General features: G+C 39.0%; 1 protein-coding gene across 4 annotated transcripts in view; it reads left to right on the top strand.

Moving 5' to 3' along the window:
• The first annotated feature begins 622 nt into the window (after positions 1–622).
• Positions 623–20,155, top strand: part of GNB4 (G protein subunit beta 4) — a 48,458-nt gene continuing 28,925 nt past the window's right edge. Inside the window, exons 1-2 of one of the 4 annotated variants that reach the window (XM_007501972.3) lie at positions 890–1,027; positions 11,557–11,610. The gene's annotated coding sequence lies outside the window, so the exon portion shown is untranslated. Of the gene's footprint in view, positions 1,028–3,374; positions 3,440–11,556; positions 11,611–20,155 lie in introns of those variants that run through there. The other 3 variants (XM_007501971.3, XM_056807063.1, XM_007501975.3) reach the window with 3 other exon arrangements.

Below are 20,155 nucleotides of genomic sequence, written 5' to 3'. Positions count from 1 at the left end.
GGGCTGGGTTATGTAGGATGTTACGTGCCAAACAGCATCCAGTATTTGCTTCTGGAAGCACTAGGGAGCCACAGGGGTTTATAGATCAGCAGGGTGGTGTTCCCCGGAAATCGTTTGGACCGCTAGATGGCGAGGGCGGTTGAGAGTGCGGAGAGAGTTGGGGCGCACGGACCGGCCCCAGCCGATAAGTGACGAGATTCGCACCCGGATGGGGTGCCTGAGGACTGAAGGGTCAGGGCTATAGAGGGCCGACTCCCCGCTGGGCGCGGAAGATTCCAGGACAAAAGTGCAAAGGGTCTGACCTCAGGGAGCTTACACTCCGCCTTTCCTCAATGGCCTTGGAAGAGGATGGTACCTGCAGGGCTCCCGAGGCCTTTAGAGCTCTCGCTCCAAAATCCAGGAATTAGACTCTGCCGCAGCGGCGAAAACCAGAGGCCGGGAAGGACCCTCCCTCCTCCCCGCCCTTCTGGCCCTCAGTGAGAAAATAGGAAGCCGGCCGGGCCGCAGCCGCCTCCCGCGCTTGCGCTGTACTTCTTCCCCTTCTTCCCCCCTTTTTAGGTCAGAGTGGGTCGGTCCGCCGGAGGCCTGGCTGGGGGGCCGTACCATTGCGGCGCAGAGGCGGGGGGAGAGGGAGGTGCCTGCGCGGCCCCCCGCGGCGGCGTCGGGCCACTCCCTCCCTAGCTTGCTGCTTGAGGGTGGCTCGGCTGCGGGAACCGGAGCGGGAGCTGCAGCTGCGCGGGGCTCGGTGATAGTTGCTGCGGCGGCGAAAGTGAAGAACGAAGAGGAGGCTCTGGGGCAACGGCAGCGGCGTCGGCGTCTGAGGATCCTCGGCTCAGGCGAGGAGCCCACTCCCGGCTGCTGAGGCAGCCGCGCCGCTCTGGGTGTGGCTGGGCGGTCCGGGCCTCCGGCCCCGGGGCTATGAACCGCGAGCGCCCGAGCCCGCGCCGCCTCAGCTAGAGGAGCCCGAGCCCGAGCCCGGCCTAGCAGGGAAAGAGCCAGGGAACCGCGCGCCAGGCCCTTCAGGCAGGTGAGCCTGTGGCTCGGCGAGTAGCCGCCCGCTGATCCTGCTTCTCCGTTCCTCCCTCTCTTCTTCCTCCTCCTCTTCCTCCTTCCTGCGCTCCTTCCTCCCTCCCCCATCTCCTCTTCCTTCCTCCCTTTCCTTCTTCCTCCCCTCCCTTCCCTCCTCCGTCCCTTTCCTCCCCATTCTCGTCTTCCTCTCCTCTCTCCTTTCTCCCCATTTTCTTCTTTTTCCTATACTTCTCTCCTCTTCCTTCTCTCTTTCCCTACCGGCTCCCCTTCCTGCTCCCCCTTTTCCTCCTTGAGATTGTCCTCCCCTCTCCCCTTCCCATTTTGCTTCTTCATTCTCCCCTTCCCCCCTCCCTCTTATTCCTCCTATTCTTCCTTAATTCCTTTCCTTTTTCTTCGTTTCTCTTCCCCTCCCCCTTATTCCTCACTCCTCCCCCTCTTTCTTTTTCTGTCCTTCCCTCTCCTTTTTTCCCCTCCCTCCCCTTCTCCTTTTTCTCCCCTTCCCCTTCCTCCTCTTCTCTCTTTCCTTTTCTTCTTCCTTCTCCTCCTATTCCATCTTCAATTTCCCCAACTTTATGATTGTGAAGAAGAAGGGCCTTTAGAGGCCTTGGAGCCAGTCCAGCCCTAAGAGCCATGGGATGGATCAGAGATTTAGATCTAGAGGGACTCTCGTGGTTGGTGCAAGAATGAATGGAGGGCTAGATCTGGAGTCAGCCTGGAGTTCAAATCCAGCCTCAGAGACTTACTATCTTTGTGACCAGATCACTTAACCTCTGACTTTCTCAGTTTCTTCAGCTGCAAATTGGGGATAATAGCACCTACTTTGCAGTGTTATTGTGAGGATCAAATGAGATCATATTTGTAAGGCTCCTGGCACATAGTGGATGCTTAATAAATGTTTATTCCCTTCCCTTCGGAAGCCATTCAATAGAATCATTTAAAAGAGCACTTAGAAATAGAAGACTTCAATTCTAAGCCGACTGTCACACTTGACAAGTCACTTTGCTTCCCTAAGCCTCAGTTTCCCCATCTGTAAAATGAGGGAATGGGGAGGGGAAACTAGCAGGCTTCTAGTTCCTTTGGGCTATATATCAGTGATCCTATGAGTCTCAGAGGTTTTTTGGTCCAATCCCCTCATTTTACAAATGAAGAAATAGAAGTCCTAGAAGGTAAGATGCCTTACCCTGAGGTCTGCCTTAATGAGAGTCATTTCTCCTGCCTCCAAGAGATCCAAGTGGTTCTTCACCTTTTGCCTGGTACCCTCTAGGAAAGGGACAGACCTATCCACTCTGGGATCATTTGAGGAATCTAACTTTTTTCCTTGCAGCAAGTCTAAATCTGCTTTGTCCTCGTTGTCTCAGCCATTAGAAAGTAAGTTTCCTAAAGGGGGCATGAGGGTGGAATGGATGACTATTGTTTTTCTTTTAAACCCTATTACCTAGCGCCCAAGGTCGTAGACCATCAATAAATGCTTCTTGTTTCACTTCTCTACGTTTTCTACCCATTACTTCTAATCCCGGGTCCTATCTTCTCCATTTGAACCTTATTTGAAAACTTTTTATCATGTCCCTTCCAGAATTGTCTTCTTTAGGCTAAGCATGTCCACTTCATGCTACAAAGTTGTCATGATCTCCAGGCTCTGGTTGTCTTTTTCTGGACATTTTGCAGCTTACCAGCGGCTGTCCTAAAGTGAGGTGCCAAGAACTGAACATATGGTTGGTTTGTCTGGTCTGTGTGTGGAGTTCAGTAGGAGTGTTATCAGCTCCCTGCTCATAGACACTATTCTTTCAATGAAGCCTGTTTGCATTAGGGGTTTTTTTCCCCCTACCATATACTGTTGACTTGTAATGGAGTTTGCTTTATACTAAAACCTCCTCTTCCTTCTCTAATGCCCTTCCTGCTGTGTGCTGGGTTACCTCCTCTCCCAGGAGATGTCCTTATGGCTGTTTCTTCCTACCCTCCAAGCTTAATGCTTCCCCCCCTGCAAAGAAATTGGCACCTTTCTAGTCCTCTACTTATCCATGTTTGAAGTAACAGTTGGACGAGTTGTTGTCTAAGGTTCCTTCCCCTTTCACATCTATGATTCTAGGAGTTTGCATTTGAATGGATTGGTACAGGCATCCAATTCATCTCCGTTGTGTAGTAATAAGAACAATATCCCGGGTTCTATTCCAGGCTTTGTCTCACATTAGCTGTGAGACTTTGGACCAGTTATTTTTACTCACAGGGTCTCAGTTACCTCATCTGTCAAATAGAAGGTTGGATTACATGATCTCTTAAGTTCTGTTCTACCTTTAAATCCTATGATTCTCTGATTTTACTTCTTCCTATTTTGTTTGTAAGGAATCTTCAACTGCATCTGGAGATTAGAACTGGGGTTTTTGCATTGTTTCCTGTCTTTTGCTACCCTGATGTGAGTAAAACAGCATCATAGGTTTGGGGGGGGGGAATCAGAGAGATAGAACTTGTATTTAAACTCAGATTTTCTGACATAAATTTTTCCATTACTCTCCTGCTGTTGCCCTCTCCCCCATCTCCCATCTTATCTTTGATTTATTGCTTCAGGGATATTATCTGTAGATTAGGGCTTTGGCTTTACAAATGGCTCCATTGTCTAGGAAAATGAGTGTGTCTGTGTGTGTTTGTTTGTGTCTCTTTGTGTATGTATGTATAGTAAAGCACCCCTTCAGTTTGAGTGCTGTTTACTTCCTTTGTGTCCTTCAGACCACCCAACTTTCCTTAAAGACCAATCTAGCACCAGTACCCTTTAATTATCATTAGACTGTACTTGAATCTTTTAAAGTAATGTTTATTTGTTCAAAACAAAACTTAGAAGGAGATAGGAGAAGGTAGAAGACATTATAAGTTACATAAAAGAACCCATGTGTAATTCAAGAAACATTAAGTTCTAGATGAAGTAATGATGCCTTTGGTATCGAATCAAAGTATTTCTTAAATGGCAATTTATATATATTGTCCATAAATTCTTAACCTGGGTCCATAGACTTTTAAAAAATAGTATTTTGATGTCTGTACTTCAGTATAATTGATTTCCTTTATAATTTTGTGAGCTTTATTTCATGCATTTAAGTAATTATTTTGAAAAGTGGTCTATAAGCTTCACCAGACAGCCTAAGGAGTCTGTGACACAAAAAGTAAGAACCCCGATCTAGAAGAACATAAATACAGTTCTGTGGAAATTTTAAAAGGTGGTAAGTGGAGAAAGTTTACCAAGGAGAGGTTTTATTTTCCTTCTTTTTTCTCTTTTTATGACTGAATATTCTTCCACCTCTCTAATGAATACATCACTGCCTTAAAACTTGCTCTTCACTTATTCAGAAACATTTGGATTTACTGTGAAAGAAAAAAAGTTTTTATTCATGCTAATGCAGTGGCAAGCCAGTGCCAACATGGATCAGTTTTTTTTTTCCTTTTTTTTTTCCAGTAAATAAATGAAGAAAGGGGTGGGGGTTTTCCCATCCCTTGTAGTAAGTTAAATCATCATTCCGCTGAGATGACTTTGCATTTGGATATACTTTAGGGCTCAATTGATAATCGGTACATGATTCTCTGTTAGTCAGTCCAACAATTCTGTTCTCCCAGTCTCCTGAACTGCGATTGAGACAGATACTGTACTTCTTTCAGATCTGGTAGAATTTCTACTGGTAGAGAAAACATATTTTGGGGGCTATTTTCCTGCTACTTAAAATTATGTACAACTCCAAAATGTAATCTCTGTACTTTTAAGCCCTTTGACAAGAATTTAACAATAATTTCAAATTTTGTTTTAAAAATAACTTCTGTGTGGGAGTTCAGCTTTGTTCATTCCAACGAGAATGGAGAAATTCTGCCTTGCATAATTGTGGTTTTTTAGGTGACACTTTTCCTCATCACTACTAGATTTTTGAAATTTTGCTTTTCGTCAATTAACTGGGTCTTTTGTTCAGACTTAGATCAGAATAATAATTTTCCATAAGTATTTTTTTCTTCTAGTACAGTGCATTTGGAGATCAATTTAAAGAAGTATTATAAACTTCTACTGTTACCTACTGCTCAGAATAATCATAAACTTAGCCATCATGATAAAAGTAATATTTATACTTTAATGTTCTACATCAGTTACCTTTTTTGAAAATAATATATAGGTTTGTAAAATTGGGGTAAGTACTTAGATGCAAAGATAATGCTTATGAATAGGACCACTAATAGATATGTTTGGTAGCTCTTTTTCCTTTTAAATCTATAGAATTAATTCTTTTTCCCCATGACTGGGATGTGATGTCAATTTGTGTTGCATCAGGGTATTTTTTAAAAATAGGCTTTTGAACCAATTAAAAAGTAAATAAAATTTGTACTGGACTAATTGTTGGCTACATTGTTTTTGCATGGTGCAAGTTGTATTGAGATAATGATGTGTGCTTCTGTAAGAATCTTTTGCTGTTGAGCCTAGAATGAATTTTCTTGCTGTATGACTTCAATATAGCTGTGTTATTCAGATATGGGATACTGGAATATTGTAGTGAGTGTTTTTCTTTGTAAATGTGGCAATGTAAATTGTGAATATAAGCTTTTTGGGGGGCAGATACTCCTCCATTTTCATCTTTGTATCCCAGTAACTAGCACATTGCCTGTCTTCCCCCTTCCCCCTATTTAGAGGGGATTTTGACTTGTGATTTCATCAGTGCACCCTAGTTCTTTCTCTGAAAATGCAGGTGGGAACCTGATCTGCAGTCTTTACCATCTGGGGCATTAAGAGGTTAAGTGACTTGCTTGTCATCCATTCAGGATGTGTGAAAGGCCAGAGTCAAACCCATATTATCATGGCTCAGCCCTGGAGTTCTCTTTCTCTGAACTGTGGAGATTAATTTTCTTATCATAAAAGATACTCAACCTCATGAGACATTGGCTAATATTTTACCTATTGCACAAATATACAATGTTCCTATATAGTTAAATAAATGTCTAGAGCTAAATAAAATACCTATCTTTTATGGTAGTTGAACTATTGAATTTTGATTCATGCATATGTAAATTCTGAGGATTCTATTTGTAATAAGTGGAAGACTTCATACTCAGAATTTTCTGTTGCACATTGGTACACGTTTCTACCTTAGTCTTAACCAGTTTTTATATTCTAAATGTGATTACTTGATGAAATCTCTTAGAGAGAGATCAGAACGCTATTGTGTCTACTCTCATTTTGGAAGAGAGCAGTTAACTAAAATTGGTTCAGTAACATTGACCTTGAGTTTTTATGGAAAATATCCATGGAACACCGCCTGCTTTTTTTTTTTTAATAATGTTTATGCTAGCAATCGAACTCTGGTTTTCCAAAAGATGTGTATGGGAATTCTAGGAGATTTTTGATGCTAGTAATGTTTTTTCCTCTAAAAATTAAATATTAACTTTATTAAAATTACTTATGACAGTTTTATTTTTTGTTATTGTAATGGAAACTGGGCTTAATTTGCACTTTCTTGTGCCAGAATTTTCCAACTCTCTTATTCTTTTATATCCTAGATAGTATTACATATCCTTAGACCTTGTTCCCTCATCCCCCCAGACAACATGTACAGACTTCATTCAAGTCCCAAAGTGTTCTATGGCTAAATTAGTTTGTAAAAATAAAACGGTAACATTATTGTAGTACAGAGTAAGTAGTTATGGCTGATAGAGTCTGTTGCCAAACTTCTCAGATTTAGAATTTCCTAATTAAAAGAAAAACTATTGCTTAAACCAAAAGGCAGAACTGTGCCTACAATCTAATTCTCTTTGGTCATGGCAGTGATGATAAGTAAGCTAAGAACAGTGACCATATACAAACTGTTGTTCAGGTTCACAAACTGCTCTGTTTCTTGATGGTATCAAATTATCATCAAAGTTTAGAGTGAAAAGAAAATTTATAGGATATATAATCCAGTCCCCTCACTTGTTGATTAAAAAAATAGGGACAGTGAGGTGAAGGGACTTATCAAGGTTTGCCCTAGTTTAATGGCAGTGTTGGCACCAGAACCCCATTTTTTGGATCTGGACCTTCCAGTTGTGTTCTTTATGTTGCCTCCCTCACCTTGTATAAAAAACCTTATTTATTGCCATTACTATTTGAAAGGAAAGAAAAGCAATCTGTTTCTGTTAATAGGAGAAATAGCATGGATAGTACAGAAATATCTTTCTGTCATTAGGCATCCAAAAATTGCCAACAGGGAGACTGCTTCTGGCCTTGTATTTGTCTGTGCTGGGAACTGAACAGGCCAACAATGCTTACTTCAGAGTATGTGGAATAAAGACTGCTCCTTAATCCATGGCTGCATCCATTATTGTTCCAGGCTTCATCACTTTGGCTTGCTGCTTGACAAATTAAACATTTTAAAATTACATTCTTCATAAAGTTCTCTAAAACTGTTTCTTTTTTGTCTGACCCTGTTTTACTATCTATCCATACAGTAGCAATTTGTCCAGTTCTGAGCAGCTATTGAGTTAGGCCTGAGCAAAATGGTGAGGTTTGTTTTTAATGAGTCCCATTTTTCTGTCCAGCATATTTTGCAAAGGTCCTAATACTTGCTTATAAAATCTTCCTAACTCAGAGCTCTTACCATACTTTGACATTTTTTTTTTCCCAAATATGCTTCTCTTGTGTTTCTTACCACCTTAGAGACTTTGCTTGGTGATGGCTTAGAAAATCAGAACTTATTTCCTTAAAAGATCTTAATATATTTTTAAAAATTTGTTATAATGGATTAATAGCCCTCAAATAAGAGTAGGACTTAAGGAATATTGAATGTGGGAGTCTGGTGGTAGACAGATGAGGAAATATTTTGGGAAAAACTTTTGGTCCTTTCCAGTTTTGCTTCCTAGTCTACTCATAAGGCTGGTGTGGCTGTATTGTAGCACATTTGCTTTAGTTGCAGTAGCAACAAAAGCAGGTTCCAAAGGATCCTGTCTGGCCTACCATTTAATATTGAGTGTAAGGGGAAGCTGTTTAACTTCTCAGGAAGTTAAAAGTAACAGTGTTGTTTCCTAACCTCTTATTTCATTTGTCTGCCCTCTGGTGGAAGTAATATTAACAAGAAACAAAAAGTTAGGGAAAGAAGAAAAATGGAATGAAAACTACAATCCAGATAGGTTCCTCAATAAATATAATCAAGAATTGGCCGATTTGCCTTGTTTTAGACAACGCTTCCAAATTAGTCACAGTGTAAATAAAAGAAAGAAGAGAACGGAAGTCAGATTTGGAAGTTATCTCTTTAAAAAAGCCAGTTTATCCTTACAAAATAAAACTACATGTAGTAATTGCTTCAGTCTAAGTTTATCATTCATTCAAATTCTCCCTTCCAGAACAAATAATATTCCTAATAATATTTTTAATACAATGGAACTCAATTATTAATGTGGTTAGTTTTTAACATGGCAGAACCCATCCTCTGAAACAAAATTACGTGTAATATAAATTTAATATCACATAGGTTAACTAATAAAATAGATTTCCCCCCAAATCAGTACTTCAGTACTTTTATAAAGATAATTTCCCCCCAATATATCTAAAATTAAGAAGTGGTTACATCTATTTTTGAAGTAGGAAACAGAATTTGAATTGCATTCTTGTATTTCTCCTTCATACTTTATTTGTATGTACTCCTTCCATATCTTAGAAACAGTGTTTCTCATTTGATCTTTGAGTTAACAAGTATCTGTTATACTTTAAAGGTGTTTTCCTTGAATTAATAAAATTCTATTGGCTTCTCCATCACACATTCCTAGTGACCAGAGCATTCTGTAATAAAGTTATCTCTGTTCTGTCCTTTAGAGAATCTTGTATAATTTTGCCATTTGCATGAGCTACATCTTGTTGTTGGAGAGTATTTAAGACAAATGTTTTGCCTTATGGAATTAAAAATATATATATATATATATTCAGCAAAAAATAAACATAGTGGGAGCTCGAATTCTCTACATATTTCTGTTATAAGATGATATCAACACTTCATCTGCAATGAAATATTCCTTTTAAAAAATTTGACTATTCCCTTCAAATACCATCATCAGGGATGTCTTATATATGCATACATTATTCTTTGAAAACATTTTTGTAGGTGGGAAAACAGGCATATGGGTTTGTAGTTTATTGACCTCTCAGTTGCCTTCCATAGATAATAAGATGTGACTTTTCCCTATGACTTTAGTACCTTCCTTTTCACATAATTTGAGAAATGAATCCTTACTATCCTTGCCTCCAACACATGGATCTCCTTTGTGTACAGTTGATCCAATATGAGCATTTTTAGTGTAATCAAACTACTTTCCTCCATCATTGTTCTCTTTTCAGTGCTATTTCATTTCAGTTTAATTCAACAAATATTGTATGCCAGGCACTGGGGAGGATACAAAGATATGAGTGAAACAGTCCCTGTACTTAAGGAGCTTCAATTCTCTTCTGTAAGCCCATTCGGATGTGATGTTTCCATAGTTTTGTGAAGATGTTCTGTCTTTGGTTGGTTATCTTCTTTACAGTTTTATCCTTAATGCCTTTTGAGTGATTTTATTTAGTCTGAGCTCTTCCTTACTTTCTTTAATCTTTCATTTTTCTCTGTAAGTTCTTACTGTTCATTGAGGCCATATTGTTCATAATCTTCTGCCATCTTGTTCTGAAGGATTGGACAGAGGAGGATATTCTAAACTTGGCTTGGCCCTTGGCTTCTGTGTCTTTTCACTTGCCAAGGAGACCTAATTATTTGTTAGTTATTAAGATAGTTTTTTTTTTTTGGGGGGGGGGTTGCTCTTGGTTTCATTTCAGTGTATTTCACTGGCTAAAGTTCTATATTAAATTGCCATAATTGGGATCTGTGTCTTTCCACCATTTATTTCCCTTTTTTTAAAATAACTATTTAAAGTTGGTCAGGTTGGAGCAATTCCCTCCGAAATTTTATTCTTTAACTTTGTACAGATTTTGATCTTTAATCTGACAGTTGCTGGTATGTACACAGGCATATCAGTAACAATTGGTTTCCTATTTGGCAAAATACCAGTTTTAATTTTTTGTATTTGTTGCTAATCATATCCAGTGCAAACCACTTCTTTTCTTGAAGAAAGTATTCATGTTGTATAGTCATGATGCTTCAGGAATGTGCTTTGGCCTCTTTCTTTGCTAGAACACCATATTTTTCAACTTTTGGGGGACCATTTTTATCTAGCCCCACCTTTTATTTCATTTTTAAATTTTATTGTCATACAAAACACACTTCCATATTAGTTATTGTTGTAAGAGCACACTCAAACATAACCAAAACCCCCAAATAAAACTATAAATATGTTGATATGAAAGATAATATGTTTTGATCCACATCTTAACTCCAATATTCTTTTTCTGGAAGTATGTTTTTTGTCATTCTCCAGGTCTAGGATCCTTCACTACTAATTTGCACAGTTCCGTTTCCCTTTTTTTTTCCTTTTGCTTAGTTTTCCTGGATCTGTTTATTTCATTCTGTATCAGTTCATATATTTCTCATCCTTCTTAATTCTCCATAGGCATCATTTTATACAGTACACTAACATAAAATGATGTTCATGAACAAACAGTGATTTATTTAGCCTTTCCTTAATTGATGGACATATTTTTTTCCAGTTCTTTTTTACTACCACTTAGGATACTCTGAATATTTTGATATCTATAAGGGCTTTTTTTTTTGACTTGCGATTTAGTCCTGGATCACCTGTTGCCTATTAGACTTTGGGGAGATGGCTTAAAAACTTAGCATATCTAAAATTGAACTTTTCATCTTTTCTCCTAAATGCTCTCTTCTTCTACACTTTGTTATTTTAGTCATATGCCCCTCTATTCGTCCTTTGCCCTAGGTTTGTAATTTCAGCATTATCCTGGACTTAATACTGTCTCTTCTTTATTCCATATAGCTAGTTACTCATTAAAACTTAGCGTTTTTAGAATTTCCACATCTCACATTGGATTCCTTCTCACCTTAGCACCTTAGTCCTGGTCTTAATACTTCTTGCCTAGATTGTTGCAGCAGCCTTCTAACTAGTGGTCTTGCCTCAAATTTCCCTCCATTCCTCACATTCTCCATACTTTTACCAAATCATTTTATTGCAAATCATGTGACTCCTCAACCCAACCAAATCCAGAGGCTTCCCATTGCCTTTAGGCTAGGGACCTGAGTTCAAGTCCCATTTCCCACACATACTTCCTAGGCAAGTCCCTTCACCCCTCAGTGCTCTGGGCAGCTCTCTCTTTTTTTTTTTTTAAACCCTTACCTTCCATCTTAGAATCAATACTGTGTATTGGCTCCAAGGCAGAAGAGTGGTAAGGGCTAGGCAATGGGGGTCAAGTGACTTGCCCAGGGTCACACAGCTGGGAAGTGTCTGAGGCCAGATTTGAACCTAGGACCTCCCATCTCTAGGCCTGGCTCTCAATCCACTGAGCTACCCAGCTGGGCAGCTCTCTTAATATTCTGAATTGCAAAGGGAATACCCATCTATTTTGGGTGAATGAGTTTCCTCACCAGTTGTTCTCTATATCAGTGAAAGCCCAGAGCTGCACTAAAATGAAAATCCACGTGGAACCGTAGAGCACAGGTAAGCTTTAGATGTTTCTAGTAATGACAAGTTTGAAATTATTTTCCTTTCTGTAAGTTTTATAGATTTCTGCTTTTAAAAAGCAAAAAGATGTATATGTTTCAAATGTTGTTCAAATTCAGATTATGGGTGTTAGAATGATTTGCTTTAACTTTGGGAACTGTTAGTATGAAAATCACAAGTAGGTAAGAAAAGCTTGACTGTGGATTGATATAACTATATACTGACTGACACAATTGCATAATTATGTCATGAAATGTTTCATTTTATACCAGTTCTGTGGGAATTTGAACGGAAAGAAAGCAAAGGAAAACTATCTGAATTACATATCTGTGTGTGTGTTTTTAAAATTCATTTAACAAATTGGCTTGGATACAATGGTTCATTGGTATCATTCAAATTATCGTAACTGGTACAGCTCAGCTGTTTTTATAAAATATCTGGATTTACTGCTTTCTTCCCAACTTCATAATGGTCTGACTACATGATGTTGTAATTTAAAGTCTGTGAAATACATTATTTCTTGGAAATTTTTTACATGCAAAGAAAAAATACAAACTTTCTTAAGCAAGTGGAAATGAACATCTTTAACATGTCTTTAATAATTTGTATTGAAATTTTTTAATTTTAACAGTTGGTTAATCCACTTTATATATAAATCACATAAATTTGCCCTTATGTAGTAAATTTGCCATAATTTTTGTTTATTTTATTTTTATCTTCAGCTCTTTTAGGAACCATGTTATTTGATGCTAAATTTCTTTTTTGATAATTGTGAACTTTATCTTCCTACTCTAAAATCTTATAGTCCTATTTAATCAGAAAATCAATAATAGCTTAATCAATATTTGGAGTGTGAACAAATTATAATCTTAGAACTATAAGATGTAACCATGTAGTTCATAGTTAGGATTTAGTCCCAGATAAAAGTAACAGATTAAAAGTGTAGTTCTAGGATATTACCTGAGTTATGAGAGAGTGCGTTATATCAATCATAAGGGAGTTACTATGTTAATCCTGTGTGTGAATCTATTTTATAGCAAACTTAATTCACAAAAGAGGCTATGGGGACCAGAGGGTCACCTAAAGGTCATGAAGAACAAAAGCTCTTAGAGAGAGAGCTGGGACCCTCTGAGGGCCAAAGCTCATAAGAGTTGGGAATTTCTTGGAAAAGAGCAGGGTTAGGGGCAGACATGAAGCTATAAGTGTGTGTGTTTTGCTGTTCAAGATCTCAGATTCTGAACTAGGGTGAAACCTGTAGACTAAAACCTCCCGGCCCGCGAGAAGTTTTAAGGAAGGAAAATAGAAACAGGATAGAAGTTTTGGATCCCACGAAGGGCGTGAACGAGCCGGCTTTAGAGATGTAAATAAACGAGTCAGTAATCAATTATTGATATTCGGGAGCCACAGCCTGCTCCGACCACTGGACTTTACTATTCAGGTTATTCCCATCCAATGATCCCAATTTAACACTGCACTGGTCAGAGGATAATGCTAGCTCAGTAGGAAAGGAGATTAGAAACTAAAGGAGGTAGATAACGCTAGGTATTAGCATTGGAAAAGAGAGAGAGACAGGAAGGCCTGACCGAAGGGCCAGGCCTCAGGGAGAAAGATAGAGAGGAGAGAGAAAGGGGAGAAGTTGCTCCTTTGCAAACCTGTCGACATCCTCCAAGTGCCCGAGCTGGCTGTGTCCCGTTCTTTTATTCTCTTTGATATACAAATGAGCTCAATACATATTGATAAGTTACATGATGCCTCAATACATATGGATGAGTTACCTAGTGTATTGCCATTGGATAATTGCAAATTATGACAAGGTGAAGGTGGGGTTATTATCCTCAGGTGAGTGAGACAGGAGGAAGCAAGGTTTCGAGCCCTAACCTCAGCCACGCTGGGAATAGAGCCCATTGCCATGCGCAGGATGGCCATGTGCTCACTCACAATCCTTGTCTCTCCATAATACCTATGGGCTGGACTGCTACATAGACCTCTGGCCCTGTGATTTTTCTACTCACAGTAAAGCTAGATCTTTGACCAGGAGGGTCTCTCAGCCTCTTTTTTTCCTCTATCATTCTCTGTCCCTGAAAGTATAATGTCACAATGATTTATTTGTTAGTGGAGTCTTTTGTAATAACAAAGTATTTTTAGGAACTAATTCTCATGGATAAGGAAATTCTTTATATGTTATTCTGTACTAATAACAAAAAAGAAAGATGATCTCCACAACAGTGCTTATATATCTGCTCAATTTAAGAATGATACTGATATGGGGGCAGCTAGGTGGTACAGTGGGGAGAGAGCCAGGCCTGGAGATGAGAAGGTCCTAGGTTCAAATTTGGCTCAGACACTTCCTGGCTGTGTGACCTTGAGTAAATTACTTTACTATTACATAGTCTGTACTACTCTTCTGCCTTAGAATCAATATATAGAATACAAAGGTTTAAAAAAAAAGAATGCTGTGGATAAGCGAGAGGGGCTCTCAGGAGGGCAACTAGGTTGAAGAACCCCCTGAGCCCATGACTTTGGAGAGTTGAGGGAAGAAAATGGGGGTGTCTGGCCTAGAAAGAGAGAACTTGGAGGGAGTTGTTATCAGCAGCTGTTATCAAATTTGTGAAGGGCTGTCATGTGGAAGGCAGATTAAATTGTGTGGAAGCCGCTGACATGTTTAGTGATCTTGGCTAGGAAAACTGCATCTAAACTGACAGAGAGCCGCCCACCGGCACAGAGAACAGCCCATCAACTCAGAGAGTAGCCCACTGACTCAGAGAAAGCAGCCTACCACCTTCTGAGGCCCAGGCTGCCTGAATTCCTGTTTGGGACATTAGAATGGAAACTCTCTTTGCCTGGGGGTGAGGGGGATCTGGTTTGCACTTGATGACCATCCTTCCATTCTCCACTCACAGAACCATCTCCTCATCTTTCAATTGACCATTGCTGAACAGCCTCTGAATGGAGCTCTTCTTGGAGTAGCTCCCTTTCCTAATTCATCTGCCAGCAACTACCAAAGGGTTATTGTGAAGCAGAGTTCTAATCTCCCCAGTCCCTTCCTCTGTAAACTTCACTGACTCCCTTTAGAATCAAGATTGACTTTTGCTCTCTTGGCGCACCCCTCTTCCCCACTTGCCCTAGACCTTCCATATGTCATCCCTGAGGATGTGGGGAGCTTTCCTTCCTCTCCCCCATCTTCTGCACAGTCTGCCTAGACTTTCTCCAGGCCCTGCAAGTATAGAGAGGCACTTTCTTTTCCAGCTTTTCTGCTGGGTCCTTCCCTTTTCCTACCATAGGCCCTCTCAGCTCTTTCCAGTGGTTGCTCAGACTGCTTAGACGAGCAGGAAGTCATCATAATCGACCTGCTGCTACTACACCTTCCAAACCCCTACACGATGCTGTACCCCCGGCCTTGCCATCCACCCCACACTGATGCACCAATGGAACTTTTAGGTCTTTTCTGACCACCCTCTAGCTGAACTTTCCTTACCTGTATTGATGCCTCTATTTAGAGTGTGAGCTTCTTGAGAAGAATTTTCACTTTCTAAATAATGATAATAGCCAGAAGTTATAGAGTGCCTAAAAGTTGCAAAATGCCTCACACATATCTTATTTGTTCCTCACAACAACCATGTGAAGTATCTGAATTTTACATATAGGGAAATTGATGCATAGATTAAGTGACTTGCCCAGGGTCACACAACTAGGAAGTATCTGTAGTGTGATTTGAACTCAGTTATTATTAACAAATTCATCATTGTCCTACCTAGCTTCCTGTTTCTGTCCCCAGTACTTCGCATGGTGCTCGGCACACAAGAAGCAGATATAAATATTTTTTTCATTCATTCACTCATACAATCTAAGTTTAGCTAAACTGGCCTTTTTGTACATAAGACTTTTCATCCCCTGTCTTTGATCCTTTATGCAGGCTGGTCCTATGCCTTGAATGCCCTTTCATCACTCCCCTTTTATTAAAATTCCTAGTTTCTTTCAAAGCTCAAATCAAATGCCAGCTCCTCCTGCTCCCTGCTCCCTCTCCCCATTACTGGATATTTGTTTTTACATATATTTATATTTGTATCTATTGTCCCCTCTCCTGAGCCCCTTAAGGTCAGAGATTGTTCCATTTTTGTCTTTAAGTCCCTAGTACAGGGCCTGGTACATGCTAGGCTCTAAAAAAATGCTTCTTGATTGATTGATTAAATAAGGTGAGAATTCTGAGTACATTCCCTTTTTATTTCCTTCATCTCTGGAGTGAACAAAAACACTGAGCTGAATTGCACAAACTAGACTGACAAGGACTAGAGAAACTAGGAGAAACAGAGTTCTGTAACCTTGTGAGCTAGTTTTGAAATCTTCCCTGACATCAGTGGCATCCTGGCAGCTCAGACAGGAATGTGTCTTTGTTATCCTGGAGCTTGCTGCCTTTTCTGTCTCCCCTTCATACATACAGAGTCTTCCTGGATGTTAAGTTTTTCAAATGCTCCATCCCAACTTCTAAAAGATTTTAAATCCAAAATTTCATTTTTCTAGTTCAACAAATAGTTTATTCACCAGGCTGCTGTACTAGTACTGAAGATGCAAAGATGAAAAAAACAGTACCAGCTTTCAAGGAGCTTTTATGGAATTGATAGCTTTTACTAATAAAAACTTACATAAAGATATGAATTAGGCATAACCCTCCTGGAGTTCATTTGTATTTTGAGGAGGCACTTATTAGCCCAAATGAATCTTTAAGCGATAGGGAGAATTAACTTTTAAAATAATTTGGGGCATGAAGATTAGGCGATCCAGGTTTAAATCTGACCTCAGATACTTCCTAGCTGGGTGACTCTGGACAAGTCATTAATCCCCATTAGATAGCCCATACTGCTCTTCTGCCTTGGGGCTGATACTCCATATTGATTATAAGACAGAAGGTAAGGGTTTTTTAAAAATAGATTGGGACTATTCTACCTTTAATCCCATTCCCCCTTTACTTTGTTGTTTAGCTGTGTCTGATTCTTCCTGACCCATGGACCATAGCTTTCCATGAGGTTTTCTTGGCAAAGATACTGGAGTGTTTGCTATTTCCTTCTCCAGTGAATCTCTTGGATCCTTTTGTGACTTGCCCAGGGTCACACAGCTAGGAAGTATCTGAAGCCTGATTTGAACTCAGATTTTCCTGATTCCAGTCCCAGCACTATCTCCATTTAGCCACCTTGGCTGATTTCTAGGTGAACAGTTAAGTGATTGCCCAGTGTCACACAGCTAGGAAGCGTCTGAGGCCGGATTTAAACTCAGATCTTCCCGATTCCAGGCCCAGTGCTCTTAACCACTGCCTCTTCCCCTTTTACTTGGTCTATCAACAAACAAGATGCACTGGAGCACTCTCCATCCCCAGAGGAGTCAGGAGAACCAGGAGTATTTGAAAGAACAGTCAAGACCTGAGTGGGAAGGGACCTCAGAAGCCCTCTAGGCTATATAGTCTGCCCTTCACCTTAGCAGGAATTTTCCTGCCGGAACAGTACCTGGAAAGATTCGACTTTATCGTCACACAATCTGGGACAAGAAGTCCTCTCACCTCTCTCAGAGAGATAAGTTAGGAGGAATCATGACTCTCCTGGCCAGCTTGAACAGGCCTAATTGTTTCCTTCTGTCAGGCCTAAACTGACCTCCATGACCCAGCACAGATTGCTCCACCCTCTGGGGCCAAGCAGCCCAAGTCTGAATAAAACCTGTTTTACTTGAGTTACACCTGAATCTCGTCATTCTACTCCTCCCTGCCCCAACAACAACCAAGTGCTGGAGCATCTGACAACTCTCGGCTGCCAAGGGAAACTTGCTTCAAACATTGTCCAGTTGGTACTGAGATTGGCCATTATGATAAATCCGCCTGGCTTGCTTTTAGTATTGTTTTTGTTGTGGTGGGTAGAGTGTCTACACATTTGATGTATGCCTTATATGCCTTTATCCAGATCACTTATAAAAGTATTAAAGAGCACGGGACCAAGTATATTCCAGGGCTACTTCACTAGAGGCCTCCTTCCAAACTGATATTGAATGATTTACTGACTGCTCTTTGGGTCTGAGTGTTCAGCTATTTCTGGTATCATGAAACCCAGATTTCTGACCATCTTGTAGAAGAGATTTAGTCATATTCTTTGCTAAATCTTTGTAAACTGTTTCTTTAGCACCTTCACTGATCTAATACTACTGGTCCAGTAACTGTATCCAAAAAAAAGGAAATAAGGTTTTCTTATGATGATTTTGTTCTGGGATGTCCCTTATGAAGCTGTACTGGGTCTTTGTGCTTATTGTTTCCTTTTTTAGTGTTCAATGAATTATTTCTTTATTAATGTATTCTAGAATTTTGCCAAGAAGTAAATTAATTTGGACTCACTTTGTTAGACTTTCTTCCTCCCTGCCTTTTTTGGGGGAGTGGAGAGGTTGAAATAATATTTACTCCTCTCCAATTCTGTGATATCTTTTCTTTTCCTCATCACAACAAACAAGGAATAATTTCAGAAATGAAGTGTAGATCTGGGAAGTGAACTTTGCTATTTTTGCTAGTAATTCTTGGGGGCAATTCTCCTGCTGATTTTCAGAGGTTCTTTATTCCAGAGAAATGTTGAGTGGTTTCCTTTGTTAGGCTGGAAAAAGAAATCTCAAGCTTTTGACTGTCTCAGTTCTGTTCATGTATTCAGCGTTTTTATGTATATAACATTTCATAATATTGATAAATAATTTCAGTTGTGTTGGATCACATATTCAAATTGAGCTACTTTCTTTTAAAAAGAGCATTTAATTGTATATGGAAAATTTTAGAACATACATTTTAGGACACTTCTTTTAAGATTGAGAGATTTGCATTATAAGCTATCCCCCTTCCCTTTGAGCTTCAAAGGGTATGAGTATGTGATCAGAGTTTTAAAAAGCAATATACTAATTACACTAAATTCACATATTATGCTGTAAGTTAATGATTATTTACCTTTTTGGACAGAGAAAAAGAGCATATTGTTTCTCTTGAAGTTAATAATAGCAAAACATTATGATTCTAGAATCAAGTAAAAATGATTGATGAATTAAAGTGACAAAGAGATAGTGACACTGAAGAAGATACGCAAGAAAAAACAAAATACTACCCTATTTAAATTAGATGGTTATCAAATACATATGCATACCATAGACAGCTATTTTTTTATTAAATATTAAATGTTAAATAATCCCTTATTACATACTCATACTTCAAGTCAAATTAACCCTTCTTGCTTTTAAATGTCCATCCTAAATGACCTCTTCTTTCCCTTCAGTAGAGTTTTAAAAAATCCTCCAGCAACCCATTATATTCGTGTTTTCCTTTGGGAGACAAGAATTATTAGTATAGTAATTATATTTAGTAAAAAGCCGGTGTCATTTTTCATAGAAAAATGGGAAGAAAAATAATTCAATTCCAGAAATGGGTTGTTTTTTTAAAATCTTGGTTTTATATTTTGATGAATAGTAATAATATGTACATATTAGTATGCATAATATATATTGGTAAATAATATTTAATTTAGATATTTGTGTTGCTGTGATAGTCTAAAACTTCAAGCACATATAGTTTTTCCCCACCCAGGCAAGAAATGATGGTTTCAAATGTGCTCCTCCCATAACAAATGTGTATGCTTATAGTTATTGTTGTCCGTAAAAGATTACTAATAGCAATAGCGATATTACCTAACATTTGCAAGTACTTTTCGAATTAAAAACCATAAACAGTAAATGGGTTTTTTGGAGTATTAAATCAGTATCTCTGCATTTTGTCAAGGACCTAACCAAACATGGAAGAAGGGTTTTGTTTTTTTAAAAGAAGGAAACTATTTTTAAAAGCACTTTAGTTGTTGTTTTGTTTTTTTAAACCCTTACCTTAAACCTAGTTAATATGGTATATTGGCAGAAAACTGGTAAGGGCTAGTCAATGGGGCTTAAGTGACTTGCCCAGGGTCACACAGCTAGGAAGTGTCTGAGGTCAGATTTGAACCCAGGACCTTCCCGTCTCTAGGCCTGGCTCTCAATCCACTGAGCCACCCAGCTTCTCCCTTTAATTGAGTTCTTTTAAAAGACAGTTTTTAAACTTAATTTCTTAGTCTGATCCCATTAAACGTAATAATTGTGTCTAGTTGGTGGTAATCCCAGCTGTCCATCAGGAATCTCATTTTTGGACAGGTGGCACCAAAACAAGTAATTTCAGAAATTTAAAACTTAATTCTGAGACATTTATTATGACATCATTGCTATGGTCATCCTATCTGGATAAAGCCAAAGAGCTTATAAAGAAGATAGCTGCATTTAAATCTGTATTAATTCTAGAGTTAAATTCTTCTTTCAAAAGATGCAAAAAAAATTTTAAAGGCAAATAATTAAAGATTGTATACTCCTTGCAAGTTGCCATATTTTATATTTTTATTGTATTCATGATTAATGCCCTGCATAGCGCCTCACACATACATATACAAATATATATGTACGTGTAGATATATGCAAAATATGTACAAGGTAACCATGGAGAGAAAGATAGTACTTACTAGTC

Source organism: Monodelphis domestica, chromosome 8 (genome assembly GCF_027887165.1).
Source record: "Monodelphis domestica isolate mMonDom1 chromosome 8, mMonDom1.pri, whole genome shotgun sequence".
In the NCBI taxonomy this organism is placed as follows: domain Eukaryota; kingdom Metazoa; phylum Chordata; class Mammalia; order Didelphimorphia; family Didelphidae; genus Monodelphis; species Monodelphis domestica.
The sequence above is the reverse complement of the archived record's forward strand: the minus strand, read 5'-3'. Positions and strand labels throughout refer to the sequence as shown.